We start from the raw sequence: 12,113 nt of genomic DNA, 5'->3' as shown, positions 1-12,113 counted from the left end.
TCCTCGGCGTTTACGGCCCGGAAGCTGCCGTCTTTTCCCAGCTGTTTCAGAGCTTGCAGGAACTGATCGATTGTCTCCCCGGCTACTTGCTTGCGTGTGTTGAGAAGATGTCGTATGTATACCTCGTTCTTGCGCTTCACGTAGAGCGCCTGCAGCACGTCGATCGCTGCTTCGTAGGTGTCACACTCCGAGAAGAGCCTGTATACGCTGGGCGAGACATGATTCACAAGGGCGGCCAATTTGTCGGCTCCCTCTTCGATGATGGTCAGATAGTGTGAGAAGGAACAGAACCAATGCGACCATTTCATTTCTGAGTCAGTCGCGTTTGGGTCTGCGTCGAACCTCTCTGGTTTGTAGATCTTGTCCATCGTTGGTTGAGAGAGCCGAGAAAACCAAATGGAATAAATTGAAATGAAGACGAGAGAAGAACCTTCAGAGTGTAGGCTTTATTCCATTTTATTGGAGCCGCTTCTACGGGCACACCAGGAAATACAGACGCAGCATGGAGTACATAAGCAGTAAGGTATACACGCGCAACTAATCACCGCAAAATAAATCAGTATTATATATAAATCAGTATTCTCACCATTCAATGAGCACCAAGTGAGCCGCCGACATAAAACGACAATGCCCCTGGGACAATCCCCCCGACCGAGCCGGACCTCAGCTTTATCTCTTCTGTGCTCGAGCCGGGCAACATGTGATCACACGTCACGACCTTCAATTCACCACAGCCCCCACGTGCTGGCTTGCGAGAGTGAAGTCCCGGTCCGGAAACGCACGCGGTGGATTTGCCGATCCCGCGGACGGACAAAGTTTAGGCAGGATTATGGATTTGGACCGGATGGGTTCTCCACGCGGGCGTGTGTGTGTTAAGCTCCAACGGGCAAAGCACATGTGTTCGCGTGGGGAACCCCTCGAGACGTGGGGCTTGTGTGATTTTATGCGCACGGTGACGTCATGGCTGCACGCGGGGTTGGAATCTGGCAGGAGGGGTATCCCTGCCGGATGGTACCGTCCAAGGAGGGACGAGGTACACGTGCAGCTGCATGACGTCACGGGCAGGTGCAAAGTACGCGAGCTGTGAGTTGCCGCGCTGGTGCTGCGCATGTGAAAAAAAAAAGCAAGCCTCACTTTCGGGTGCACAGGATTCCCGGGCAAGGGGTGGAAGACCCCCTTACCTGGGCACAGGATGGAAACTAGATAGGGGGAAGGGTTAGCTTAGTTAGACCGACTCCATGGGGCAGGGGTAAGTCCTCATGGGGCCCGTGGAATGGATTAGTTAGAGGGATTGTTAGTCAGATTTAGGTTGGGAAAATGGAGTATGGGATTATTTTGGAGACAGAGACAGACTTTGGATGTGTAGTGGGGACGTAGTTTAGCTACGTAGTGTTAAAAGGAACGTGCTGTAATGTAAGGGACGACTCAGCACGAGTTAGTTAGGGGAAGTAGTTAGGAGGATGGCAGAGTTCAGCGGTGAGTGTGTTGAAGAGTTGTTGGTGAGTGAAGTGGAAGCATGTGCTTGGTGAGTGAGTGAGGCCAGCGGGTCTGTGTGTATGGAGCGAATGGGGACTGCATGGTGCGATGAGTGATTGGGGGGAGGAGTGACTCCCGCCCAAGGGACCCCGGGGTCAGTGTAGAGTGAGTTAGGGGGTTAGTTAAATTGAAAAATGGAGGTCGTTTTGTTGTTGGTGTGAATGTAGGCTCGAAACCCATTTGGAGGGGTGCAGGAGCCCTGTTGACGGGCTGGGAGCGTGGCTGCGAAAGGTGAGTATCGCTGAGTGGGTGCCCCGGGCACCAGGCTAGTCGGCCGTGGTAGGCCAAGGGCCCATGGGGGGGCCGGGATAGCGTAGTGGGCACGGGTGCGCCTGCTTGGTGCGGGGGCCCGGGGCGCCATTAGCCGCGTGGGCAGTGTTGTGGGCACGGGTGACCCTCGGAAAGGGGCCTGGGAAGCCAGCCTGCCACGTGTGCGTTTCAGGGGAGGTGCCATGGGGGGCACTCCCCGGTGTTTAGGGAGCTGGTAGGCTCGGAGGCAGTGTAGTGCCCGGGGGTGCCATAGCTGGAGATTCGGCAGAGGGTCGTGCCTGCCAAAGGGAGCCACGCGTCCCAGCCATGAGACCGTGTGAGGGCACGGGAAGAAAATTGGGGGGCGAGGCCCGAAATTGTAAGGACACCAACACAGGCGACGGGAATCTGGGTTGTTAGAACCAATAGTTTAAGCGAGAGGCGCTTGTTGAAAGCCCCGGGGTAGTTTAACAGTTAAATGGATAGGGTAGAATAGGATATGTACCCCTCCGCACCATCCATCCCCTCGCTCTCGTTGTGGGCCGCTGGACCCACTTTGTGTTATCGATCGCTGAAGTCTGGGGAGGCCATTCTGAGGCTTGGATTGGGCCTCGACACAGGACGCTAGCTCTCCCTTGTTCCCCTCCGGGAAGGGAACGTAGGGGTTGGGAGTAGGCTAGGTGACAGGATAGGTTAGCCGAACAAGGACAGTACAGGGGGTTAGGGGACGATTTATAGTGGGGAAGTAAAAATAAAAAAATAAGTTGGGGCTAAATTGGGGTTTGACAAATTAAGGGAGTGGGTATAGACAGTGACAGGCAAAGGCGATAGGTTGGGAGGGAGACCGTAGAGTAGGTCCGAGCCCGCCTTCCGAGTGGCCAGCACCACCGCACTCCCTCCACCAACCTCCACTGAACGGCGAAGGCTGGCCAGCTTCATCGGCAGCTGTTGTTTTGCTGCAAGGCCTGTGCTGGCTGGATCGGCTGCAGCTGCTGTGCTGCAAGGCCTGTACCGGCCGGATCGTCTGCAGCTGTTTTCTGCAAGGCCTGTGCCGGCCAGTTCGTCTGCCGGCTGTGTTTGCCTGCAGCGGCCTTGTTCTGCAGGCGGTGTTTGCCTGATCACCTTTGCCATGCCATGCCCACTGCCCCTGTTCACCAGCCCCGTTCAATTTTTGCTTCCCCCCCCCCTGTTCATTGCCATGTGCGCCAGGATCAGAAAGCAACAGTTTGCAAGCTGCGAGAACTGCCCTGTTGGCAGCTACAACACGGGCCTGCAGTGGCGGCCCGTGCACCATGTTTGTGTCCATCCATCCATCCGTTGTGTTCATTGCGTGTGCCACTTGAGCTGGCACGGAGACTGCGTTTGTGCAGCCCATGCACCGTTGTGGTTCACTGCGTTCAGTTAAAAAGGGAAGGCCTTGGACTGCGAGTGAGCAGCCGGCCACGTTCCCCGTCACCTGCATTGTTAGAGCCAGAGACTGCATGTGAGCAGCCTGGCTCCCTGCTAACTGCTTTCTTTTTGCAGAGTCCATTGATCCTGGGCCATGGTTTAGTGTAAAATTTGTAAGTTAAGGTTAAGATGTACTGTAAATATGAGTGCGCCCCCGGCATGTCTGTCTTAGCGCCGGCAATTTTATTTAAGTCGTCCGTGTGAGTGGGTTTGTTTAGTTAGTTACTCAGCCCTCAGGTTATTTATTTTGGGGACACGAATACCATGAATGTCGCACTCAGGGATCCGTAGGTAAAATGTACTAGGGGAGAACTACACATGATGGCACACGAAAATTTGACGACTCGGGACGAGTCTGTAAAAAGGGGAGGGGGTAGTGTTGTGGTTGACGAAATTCGCAAACCACCATTCAGGTCCCATAGGTGAGATATCTCTGTAAGTATATGTGTAGTTAGCCCAAACCCGCTGTTTGGGGGGAATAAATGTCATTCATTCGGGCTGCGACCCTTTTAGATAGCCGTTTTTCTTTTACTATCTTTATTTTGGACCAGCCGCCATTACTACCACCACAACCACCACCAACCACGTCTCAACAGCCATCACACAACAACCACCAACCGCAACGCCGCTTCACAACAACAACAACGCCAACAGCCACGACCTTTACCGTCACATCTCGCTCTCGCAACCATCGCATCACCGCCATTCCCGCGCCGCTTGTGGGCACCGATCCTGGACTCGTACAGGGCGCGCACTGAGCAGCGGGTGCAAAAACACCAGCCTTTCCGAGAAATCGGATCAAGAATGATTCACGCCCACTTCTGTTCCGTCCTATCAGCGAGCGTGGGGCGATTTGGCCCCGCCTCCAGGCGCGTCGGAGTATAATCGCTATATGCAGATTCGCGGATCAAGAATGATTCACGCCCACTTTTCCTCTGTCCAATGGGGAGCGTGGCTCCGTCCCCGAGCCGTTCCTGATCCAAAAATCTGCATATGATTTCTCCTGTCGCACTATAAAGCGCCGAGCGCGGAGCGAATCGCGGAAGTTGGACGGAGTTGAGAAGAGTGGAGAGTGGGAGAGTTGGAGAGTTGTGGCGGCGGCGAAGGCAGTTGGAGGCAGTTGGGGCAGTTGGACGGAGTTGGGCAGTTGGAGAGAGTTGAGTTTCTAAGGCAGTTGGACGGAGTTGAGCAGAGGGAAGAGTTGGAGAGTTGTGGCGGCGGCGAATGCAGTTGGGAAGAGTTGAAGAGTTGAGAAGAGGAAAGAGTTGGAGAGTTGTGGCGGCGGCGAAAGCAGTAGAGAGAGTGTCTGTCGGGGTCCGGAGAGGCTGGAGAAGCCAAGAATCTTTGTGGAGGTCTGCGCTCGTGTCAGAGTCGGGGAGCTGCGGAGAGGGGAGGCCGGTAACGCGACCGAGGTCGCAGTGGAGTCGCTCGTCGCGGGACCCAAGCCAGCCAGATATCCTCTTTCCCCCGAGCATCAACAACCCCCTCCTGTTTCCCCCCGCGCTGAGATAGTGTGAGAAGGGGGCCCCGTTCCCACCCCATTCCAGGCAGTGCCAGCGAGGCCCGCGGAGTCGGGGCGCCGCCGCCATTTTGCGGCTCATCACCAGATGGGTAGGCTCAACGCGGTCTCGGCCCCAGGCCCGTCTGCCCCCTCATCGTTGAGGGTGGCCCCTTCCTTTTTCTTTTGCTTTGAGTATATGTGTTGTCAGCGCCGTCTGTGAAGTAAAACTGTGTAAGTGTTGCCGTGTGCTCGGTAGTCGGTAGTAGATCTGCATTGTGTTTCTTTTGTTACATTTGCTTTTTGTGCAGAATTGTCGTGTTACTTTTACATTTGCTTTTGGTGCATAATTGTTGTGATTGTATATGTGTGCTTTCCGTTTGCCGCGGAATAAATGTGCTTTATGTTGAACTGTTTTTCCCGTTTCGCTTCGTCTTTTCTTTTATTGAATCTCCAGCTTACTTCACGTAAAGGGTTGGTCGTGGGCTAAATACGCCCAATAATTAATCGAACCGTCGAGGTTGACGATAACACCACTCGGTTATCCCGATAGTACGGAACGGGTCGCTTAAAGTGGCCCGTGTCCGAAGTCGACCTGCGGCGAGGTGCGATCGCCCGGTCTACCCTCCGTGTGGGTACTTAGGTAGGTCGAATTTGGCGAGCAACCCTATCCCACGCGGGGGGCCGATTGGCACGATCGTGGTGAGGCCGAAAGGCCCACCCGTGACTAGTTCCCGGCGTTAGTCCGAGAGGGTCACGACGGGATTGTCCGTCCGGTGGGCGACGTGCCGCGATTCGAGTTACGTGGCCGCCAGCACGCCGGCGGGCACGAATCAGCAACAATATATATATATATATATATATATATATATATATATATATATATATATATATATATATATATATATATATATATATATATATATATATATATATATATATATATATATAATATATATATATTTGTCTCCGGATGTGTCCGGGTGGTGTTTGTCTTCGGACGCATCTGAGTGGTGTTTATGTCTGGATGGGAGTTTATCTCAGGATGTTTCCAGATGGGAGTTTGTTTCCGGACGTGTCTGAACAGGAGTTTGTCTCCGAACATGTCGAGGCATTGTTTACGTCCGGGCAGTGTTTATGTCCTGATGGGAGTTTGTGTCCGGACATATCCCGGTGGTGTTTGTTTCCAAACTGTGTTTATCTCCGGACATGTCCGGGTGATGTTTGTCTCTGGGCAGTGTTTCTAGTATGACCGGTAGAAAATGGATTTCAAACAATATTTTGTTTCCATCTTCACTGTTATTCTCTGCAGAATAATTTTGATGAGACAGTATGAATCGTAATTCACGCTCTATCACACGTCTGCCTTCTCGACCTCACACCTCACACTGTCTTTCCTTCTCCCCTCCCTCCTCATTCCCCCACCCCTCCAAACCCCAACCCCTCCTCAATCTCTCTCCCTCCTCGCTCCCCCTCCCTTCTCTCTCTCCCCCCCCTTTCTCTCTCTCCCCCCTCTCCATATCCTCACTCTCACCCCACCTCTCTCTTTCTCTCCCCTCTCTTTTTCTCCCCCCCCTTTAGTATCCCCGACACGAAGCGACGGGTGGTATTTGCTGGTATATTATAAAGCAGCAGTGTCTGTCTGTCTGTCCCTGAACTACTCTCCCTCAGTTTTGGGGCGAGCCTCGCCAAACCTTTTGTGGAACGTTTTGTCGTCCCAGCAGATGTCCTTCGGTGGGTGGGAGGTTTCATCAATACCCCAACAAAATTACGATTTTGAGTTTCGATCCGTACAAAGCTGCTCCCGCTCCGGATGAAACCTCAGAATGGCGTTTACTTCACGAGTGTTTGTAATATTGTACTTTGTTACATTAATGGCACAGTATTAATTTGTGATTGGAATGAAAATAGAGAGATTGAGTTTAAAGGAGAATCAGGAAATGATGTGAGGGATTCCACTGGTGACATGTGTGGATTCAGCATTTGCAGTTTCGCCATTGTGACATCATTGAATTATTACCCACTTAATTTCTGTTGGGGTCAGCTGCAGTAAGTTTTTTCCCCCCAAGTGCTTTATGAACCGGCTGTGCATACCAGACGTTCGACTGAAGGTGCAACAGGAATGTGGAATTTATTGGTTCATGGTTTGGCATTCGCTGCTTGCAAGCGGGCTCCCTCCCATGTGTAGCATGGGTAACTTGCTAGTATAAAAAAATATATGTGTATATATATATATATATATATATATATATATATATATATATATATATATATAATAGATTAGGCGTAAGTCGTCACCATCAGGACCGAGAAAAAAGTGACGACTTAGAAATACGACGACTTACGCATATGCGAACGTTCATGATGACTGTGGGGTGAAGGATGGAGTCGCGCGTGGCCTGGACACGTATGTGTGAGAGCCGGCTATTGTACCAAAAGGAAAACACAATCCTCGGGACATAGGTGGGGGTTCATTGGTGAGTTGGAAAGTGATCAAGCAAAGATGGAATTCATAAATCAGTTTATCAAAAGTAAACATAATGAACAACTGTAAGACAACAACTTCGCCTGCTTATCACCATGATGGGATTGACCAACGAACCCCAGAGACTTTTCTAGCGGCATCTGCCAGAAAAGCCCAGTCTCATCGGCATTGTACACGTCCCGAGGCTGATACCTTTCCAAGATGTCTTTCAATTTGCCATCCTTCCAGTCGTGCACAACTGCCGAATCCACACCGCCTGATTCGCCGCACTTCTTGACCTTGCCGATTCCCCACCTCACTTTGAATCTGTCTATCCAGTGCATCGGCAAGGTCTCGGCATCATCATGCCCGAGGTCCGCAGTGAATTTACGTGCCTTCAGCAGCAACATTTCACCGTCCAACCGAATATTTGGCTGAGCCGACATTTGCCGAAACCAGATGATGAGCACGTCATCGACATCTTCAAAGGACACACATCTCACGCGTTTCACACTTACCACCGGCCTCGCGATCTTCTCCACTTGTCCAAATATCTTGCCCTTATTCTTCAAGATATCGTTCAATGTCTGCCGTTTGATGTCCAACTTCTCAGCTATGGCTGTTTTCTTCATCAGTGGGTTTGCCTCGCAAAACTGGATAATGTCGTATTTTTCTTGGTAGGTTTTAGTTGTAAGCTTACGCTTCGTCGCCATTGTCCTGTCTGCAGTGCGATCAACGTGTGTACGCAGTTATAAATAGCCTATCACTGGCGGTGTACACCAATGAGCGAGCATCACGATTCCATGAAATTGGGATTCTCACGAGGCAGCAGTTCCGTGTGATGAGTTAGGAGTGGTAATTTACTTGAGTTTCCATTACGTGGGAACGGACAACACCTGACGACTTAGACGAAGTGACGACTTAGAGATGACGACTTACAGAGGGATGACCCTTTATTCATAGGGACTTAACATGAGATAAATTCGGGACTTTTTGATGCTGCCGACTTAGGCGAAGTGACGAGTTACACGCTGCTGACTTACGATATAATCTGAAAAAAGAACAGACATTGTCAAAGCTTTTCGCCTTGCAGCTTGTCAGGAGACACACACGAATACCGGAAATGCAGACAAAAAATGAAACAATTTATTTGTTCAGACCATTGGGGATTGGTTCTTTGGACTGTTACTGACACGAACATACACATCATGGCCTTGAGGCGCCGAGGGAACTTGTGACCTCCCATTTTACAATGGATTCAGGTAAGAACAGATGCAGTGTTTGCACATACTCTTTTTGTTTGCAAATATCAGGAGCTCGTGTGTGTACAAATGTGGCTTCAAGAACACGGAAATGTTCTTCAGGATGCGCACGTGTCACAATCTGGAATCGTTCAGCGTGATAGTCCTGGGCACAGTCGGGATTGTTCAGGAGTTGCTGACCAATGACAGAATCACTTTGAGCAGGCATTCTATGGTACACCAAGACCCTGCCAAAATCATGCCATCCCTCCAAACTGGATGACCAAGCAAGGAGGAGACCGATCATGGAGGCCACTGCTGCCCTCTGCAAGAAAGCTGAAATTGGGAGGGAAGTTCACCTTTCAGCATGACAACGACCTGAAGCACACAGCCAAAGCTACACTGGAGTGGCTAAGGAACAAAAAGTTAAATGTCCTTGAGTGGCCCAATCAGAGCCCAGATCTCAATCCAATCGAAAATCTGTGGAATGACTTGAAGATTACTGTCCATCAACACTCCCCGTGCAACTTTGCTGAGCTTGAACAGTTTTGTACGGAATTGGGAAATATTGGCAAATCAACGTGTGCAAAGTTGGTAGAGACCTATCCCAACAGACTCACAGCTGTACTTGCTGTCAAATCTGCTTCCACCAAGTATTAACTCAGGGGGGTGGACACTCATCCAACTTAGATATTCAAATTTTGTATTTTTAATTAATTTTCTGAAATTTACAGAAAATTCACTTGGAAATTGTGGGTTACTCGATGACCCGTGAACCCGTTGAGTCCCCGTTGTGACAGCGGTTGATGAAACCAGAGAGTTGGTGTCAAAGCCACCCAATGCTCGCCTGCTTATACATTTATCGTTTTTAAAAGATGAGTCGAATAATATTTTTTTTATAAAGCATTGCAGTGAAGTCTGATCGAAATAATTTTAAAGCAATATATGTATTTGTACATTGTAATCAGTAAAAAAATAGTGTGGAAGATAAAAACATTACAAAGGAAATAACTTGCACCAAAAACTTTAACATTTTCACGCTGACGCTGACGCTCATGCCGGGGGTATCGCTATAGCTCTCTGTTCTTCGAACAGGCGAGCCAAAAAAATCATTTCAAGAAGAAGAAAAAAAAAATAGCTCCAGCGAACTATACCACTGAGGTTGTTTGCATTGATCAAATTCTCCCGAAAAGTACTTGACTGAATCGGGAATTGATTTTTTTAATAATTTTTTTTTCGTTGCCCGATTTGAACGAAACTTGATACTGCACACCACAGGAGAATGGTAGCCTGGTGTTGGCTTAGTGGTTAGGGTGGCGGCTTGGGATCCTAGACACCACAGGAGAATGGTAGCCTGGTGTTGGCTTAGTGTTTAGGGTGGCGGCTTGGGATCCTAGACACCACAGGAGAATGGTAGCCTGGTGTTGGCTTAGTGGTTAGGGTGGCGGCTTGGGATCCCAGACACCACAGGAGAATGGTAGCCTGGTGTTGGCTTAGTGATTGGGGTGGCGGCTTGGGATCCTAGGGTCCTGAGTTCAAGCCCTGTTGGGCCGCTGAATTAATACACCAGGAGGTTGACTCAGCCTGTCATCCTTCTGAGGTCAGCAAAAAGAGAGAGAAAGAGAAAGAGAAAGAGAAACTAAAAGTTTTGCACTATCGTGTACCGTTTTGGCTGTATTTCGGGAACATACATACATACAAGATGAGAGTTTTAGTAATACTGTTGAAGATTCGGCGGCACTTAACAGCACTGCTTTCTCAGGGGTTATAAGGCCGGCTCGTTCGGCACAGGTCTCGGGTCATGCGCCTCGGATCACGATACCAAAGTATCCCTGTGCCTTGCCAGTTGGGGATATACACCCCAGCTACAGACTGGGTTTGTCAGAGACCGAGCGAAGTCTGCTACAGTCCGTAACCAGTTTGGTTTTACATACAAATCGAGCGATTGTTCCTCAGCGCGGCACGAATAAATTCAAGGTGGCAAATCTCGTATAAATCAGCCACATTTATTGGGGACACATCGGGGAGCACGACACAAGCAAAGCATTCACGAACGTTATAATTAATCTATAACCCGCTCTTACCTAGGGAGCCATGGATACGGGTTTTGAAGGAAGCCCTAGCAAAATAAACCTTAGGCCTGGACAACATGCAGACAAGACACGGAGTACATGGTGGTGCCTCCTCGATGAGAGGAAAAGTGTCGAAGGCACGACTGCGGCTCGTGACAAGCCGATGGTGTTGGATTCGAGCGCCCAGCTCGCGCATGCCGCGTGGCAAGATGGTGGTGACGACGTCCTTTTGTCGGCACCGCTCACGCACCAGCCTCGGCGCGTCCAGCCCCTGTAAGGTCGACGGCACAAGAGCGAAAGATCTATGGTGTGTTCGAGCTGGCTCCCCACAAGGTCCAGTATGTGAATCCAGGCCTGGCCTGTACACCAGACCAGGCCCAATCTGGGTGTTGGGCTCCGCAGGCGGATCGACGGGATGAAAAGACAACGTGGTCCAGCCGCGCAGGGAGCATGGACAGTCAGAGGCCCCGTGGCTGGACTCATGATGAACCTGGGAATGACCTGCATGCTGGATCCATGGCCGAGGAGGAACAGCTCGTCGAATCACTCCTCACAACGCAGATCGCAGACAGACAAAGCAGTTCCTTCCTTACCTTTCGGACCGCCTCCGGGGACACGTGATTGGTCCATCGTTCGAGTTTGCAGCAGCTCTCCGCCAATGGGTTGCTGCCACGTCTTGCTGACTATGCTCTGTCAGGGCGCCGGGTGGGGGCTCGTCAGAAGGGGTGAAGGAAAAAAAGAAGGCGCCTCTCGGTACACCACCACTGTATGAACACCGGACAGCCTGCTACACCTCCCGACACACATGTAACGTCCGATTACCAAACAACCTGGCTAAACATGCATTTAAGGGGGGGATCTGGGCTAATCCTATATTTATTAACCCACTTAGGGCCCATTTCCACAAAAATATATAGATAGATGATTTATAAGTAAAGGGGGAACAATTCTGATTTATTGCAATTTAATTCCAGGCTATTGGGCAACAAAAGGTGAAAATTTTGCAAGGGGGTGGAGACTTTCTTTAGGCACCGTATAAGTATGATCTTAATGACCGTAATAAATAAATATTTTATAATAATTAATAAATTATCTTGTTCTGTCAAGTCATGTCTGACTTCCGGTGACATCCATAACCAGATTTCTCCAAACGTGCCTATCCTGCACCGCTTCCTGAAGTTCTGGCAGAGAAAGCTTGACTGCAACATTTACCCCTTCCATCCAGCACATACAAGGTTTTCCTCGACAGTTTCTGTTTCATCATCAGTGCCTCGAATGTAGGCCACACGGTGGTTTAACTTCTTCAATCACTCATTTGATTGTTCTTCATGCGGTCCATGGAATTTTTAGCATTCGTCTCCAACATCACATAGCAAAACTGTCGATCTTCTTCCTTCCTTTCTTTCTTTTTCACTGTCCATGATTCACATCCGTACCAACTGGAAATACCAGATCATTCACCAGCCCCCTCTTGGTTTGTTTTGTCGCATCTTTGTCTTTCCAGATCTTTGTCAATCCTGACATTGCTCTTCTCCCCAAAGCTATAACTATCTATTAATTTCTCCTCCACATTCTCCACTCACTTCGATCTTAGAACCAGGAAG

General features: G+C 49.9%; 1 protein-coding gene across 2 annotated transcripts in view; it reads left to right on the top strand.

The window, feature by feature from the left end:
- The window catches only part of LOC147013300 (alpha-tocopherol transfer protein-like), a 58,554-nt gene that overhangs the window by 31,262 nt on the left and 15,179 nt on the right, over positions 1 to 12,113 (top strand). The window lies entirely within an intron of this gene.

The sequence above is a fragment of the Eptatretus burgeri genome, chromosome 14 (genome assembly GCF_056783735.1).
Source record: "Eptatretus burgeri isolate ZD-2024b chromosome 14, Ebu_testis_v1, whole genome shotgun sequence".
Classification (NCBI taxonomy): domain Eukaryota; kingdom Metazoa; phylum Chordata; class Myxini; order Myxiniformes; family Myxinidae; genus Eptatretus; species Eptatretus burgeri.
The sequence above is the reverse complement of the archived record's forward strand: the minus strand, read 5'-3'. Positions and strand labels throughout refer to the sequence as shown.